The sequence below is a fragment of the Dreissena polymorpha genome, chromosome 10 (assembly GCF_020536995.1).
Source record: "Dreissena polymorpha isolate Duluth1 chromosome 10, UMN_Dpol_1.0, whole genome shotgun sequence".
NCBI lineage: Eukaryota > Metazoa > Mollusca > Bivalvia > Myida > Dreissenidae > Dreissena > Dreissena polymorpha.
Window position 1 is genome coordinate 21,916,446 of NC_068364.1, and position 3,901 is coordinate 21,920,346.

At 35.5% G+C, this 3,901-nt stretch overlaps 1 non-coding gene across 1 annotated transcript; it reads left to right on the plus strand.

The window, feature by feature from the left end:
• Positions 1-1,417: 1,417 nt before the first annotated feature.
• Trnas-aga (transfer RNA serine (anticodon AGA)) lies at positions 1,418-1,499 on the plus strand. Its single transcript has one exon. It is a non-coding gene; the product is annotated as a tRNA-Ser (tRNA).
• The last annotated feature ends 2,402 nt before the right edge of the window (positions 1,500-3,901 follow it).

Sequence of the window (3,901 nt, forward strand, 5' to 3'; positions counted from 1 at the left end):
CCATGTCTGGTCTGTCATACAATACACTGTCCTGGTAACCATTCCATGCCCTGGTCTGCCATACAATTCTCTGTCTTGATAACCCTTTCATGCCCTTATGTGTCATTTAAATCTCTGTATTGGTAACCACTCCATGCCCTGTTCTGCCATACAATTCCCTGTCCTGGTAACCATTCCATGCCCTAGTCTGTCATACAATTCCCTGTCCTGGAAACCTTTCCGGTCCTGGTATCTATTCCATGCCTGGAACATACAATGCCCTGTCCTGGTAACCATTCCATGCCCTGGTCTGTCATACAATTCCCAGTCCTGGTAACCTTTTCATGCTATGGTCTGTTATATCATTGCCTGTCATGGTATACCATTTCTTCCCTGGTGTTTCATACAATACCCTGTCCTAGTTACAAATATATGCCCTGTTATGCCCCAGTCTGTCATATAATTTGTTGCCCTGGTAACCATTCCATACCCTGGTCGGTCATAAAATTCGCTGTCCTGGTAACCATCGCATACCCTGATCCGTCATAAAATGCCCTTTTCTTGTAACCATTACATGCCCTGTTCTGTCCTGGTCTGTCACACAATACCCTGTCCTGGTAACAACCCATACCCTGGTCCGTCATACAATACCATGCCCTGGTAACCATCCAATACAATGATCAGTCATACAATTCCCTGTCCTGGTAACCATTCCATGCCCTGGTCAGTAATGGTTTTTCAAACAATACCTTGTCCCGGTAACCATTCCATGCCCTGGTCTGTCGTACATTTCCCTGTCCTGGGAACCATTCCATGCCCCGGTCTGTCATACAATTCCCTGTCCTGGAAACCATTCCATGCCCTGGCCTGTCATACAATTCCCTGTCCTGGTAACCATGCCCTGCCCTGGTCTGTCCTGTCATCCCATTGCTTGCATTTTCAGGGTCTGTCAATAAACCACCTCTTCGGGATAGTTTCTATTGACCACCTATTCCGGTTGAAGATGATGCTGGACCATCACTTAAGAAAGAGAACATTAGTAGCTGTACAATGTATAAACAGAAATCATGAGTGAATTAAAATCGATATTCCATCGAATCCAACAAATTTTCTTTTTATTTCATGCTTTTTTCGCCGTTAACTTAGATTGTAAAAGAGTTTAAGGTAGCGCACCTCTAATGATTTCCCGGGATTTATTTTACGATCATTGCCGATCTTCAATGATCGCTTATTTCCGAGAGATGCATTTTTTTTTTTTCAAACTTCGAATTTTGATATGTTTAACTTATTCATTTAGAATACATTATTTTCACTATAAATATTGACTTTGATTAAATTATCATCTGAAAAATACGATTTCGCGGTTTCTTCAAAGATCGAGCGAGCCTTTTTTCCTGTTTACTTATGGATATCTAATTTAAAGTTGTCCTTATGTGCAGTTGTCGTGGCCGAGTGGTTAAGGCGATGGACTAGAAATCTTTTGGGATCTTCCCGCGCAGGTTCGATTCCTGCCGACATCGCATACTTTTTGCGACGCGTTTTATTTCTTTTCTAACGTAATTTGATTTAATATAGCACATAAGCTATGTTTATTGTTAAATATGTTGAAAATTGTATGCACATCCTTCAATTTTAAAATTAAAACAACGTTATGGCTAAATTGATTAATTTACTGCTGAAAATACGAATGATGCATGTTGCATTTTTATTTTTATTTAAAAAAGTAAACGGTAAATCTGTCTATTTTTTGGTATTTTTGCTGTTTATAGTGTTTCTATAAAAACTAAGCTTAAAATATAACTTAAATGATACTATTTTGAATTTTATGACACTTTGTTTTTAACCGACCCAATTTTTACTTGGCTGAAATCACTTACATTTCATGGCGCTATTCCATAGATTAAAATTTGTAAAAAATAAATGTCTGTAAAATAATACTTATTTCATCTTGTTTAAACTTTAAACACCTTTACTGCATCTGTACTCACCAACTGCATGCCCATATTTGGAAATTTGAATGAATTATGGAACTTTTATATACCCCAGGGGTGAAAATGAATAAGACAAAGCCGAGCGTGAGGGTGGTTTTGAGAAAATCGGTATATTTTTGTAAAAAGCATGTTAAGCCTACCTACAAATTTGCATATAGTTCAGTGAAATGATGCTGATTAGGAAAATAATTAATTAAATTATATTTGGATATGTGCCCATTAGAGGTGCGCTACCTTAACTGGATAATTTCGCTGGATAAATGGCGTCATTGCGTCGAAAAATATGACGTCATTTCACAGTAAAACAGTTTATAATTATAACATGTCTGACAGGGTGAAAGTAAATTTGTCATCTTGAGAAAATACTGTCAACCGAGGCGATTTTTCCGAAAGTTGACAAATTTACTGTCACCCTGTCAGACATTTAATATTTATTTTATTATATCGAACAAAATATTCAAACATGAACAATTTATATGAACCATGAACCATTTTAATATTCAATAATTGTATTTAATTTCAGCAATGAACAACCATTATTATGTTGAGTGGTTCAGTTTTTCGGGCCGAGCAAATTGAACTTCGCTATATTCGGAACCGACCTGGTAATCGATTTATCTCATCAATTTTCTTAGTCGTTAATTATTTCTTAAAAAATATATGACAGAACTAGCTTTCCGTATTTTATTTTCATCACTTGATTACGCAATTTATGACATTAGCGTATGACGTCATTTCGATGACGAAACAGTTTGGGACAACAATATGGACGTGGTGGTTTTTTAACAGTAAAATATTTGTTTTAAGCATCGAACGAATCTAAAACGTATTTCGGATTGTGTGTTTGTCATGCATAACACCTTAAGAACAGACACTGGAAGTGTATATCGTTGTGACTTTATTGTTATTAGCATTGAATTAAAGTTGCCATAGAGGTAAGCGTGTCGTTTATAGCTAAACTGAATTATTTTTTTATGACTCCCGTCAAAGCTTTAATAAAGGCATTAATCTATTCAGTATTCTACAGCACAGTTTCAGCTGCAATCGATATTTTAATTATCCAAATACAACGGAAATGCAAAACTGCGTACTGCGCATGCGCGAATGGGACAGTATATTTTTTCATCATTCCGCACGTAATTGCTATGGTAGCGGGCGACAGTATATTTTGGACAGTAAATTTTTATTCCCGCTGGTGGCACGTGATTGCTAAGGTAGCGGGCGACAGTATTTTTGGACAGTAATTTTTTTCCCGCTGGGTCTGACAGTAGTTCTATGTCACGATGGCCTATGGGAGTTTAGCATTGTGAATAAAAGTGAGGTATAATAATGAAAAAATATCGATATTTTTCACTGTTATTTTCACTGTTTAAAACAGTTAAATACCAGTTTTATTTCACTGATATTTCTCTATAAACCACCGGAAAGCATAAAATAAATCTTTCAATTCTATAATATTCAAGTCAGAGGAAATTGCATATATAGATATTTCTCAATATTGTTAACAATATCGAATGTTGCTTATATATGTTGTACAAGTACATCTGTATTATACTGTATTTTAACGGGAAATATAATTGAAAATGTAATTGGATTTAAAATTAACCATTTGACAAATGACATAGAGTATTACATACAGGTAATTGTAGAATATTTAAAGATGCTTTGTGATATGATGTCCTGTATTGTTCACTCTCATATGTTGTTTCTGGTAAAATTGCCAACTCAAATCCTCACAAAAATAGAAAAGCAAAAAATAAATAGATTATATATAATATATATGAGTAATTGTCTCCACAGTATCTGATCAAAACGAGATAATCGGTGTTTGCTGAACAAAGGGGCAATTAACAAAAAACTCATTTTTAGTGAGTTATTCTATGTACTGTCCACCGAAGCGATCAATTTGTCATTTGTTTTATTACATTAAC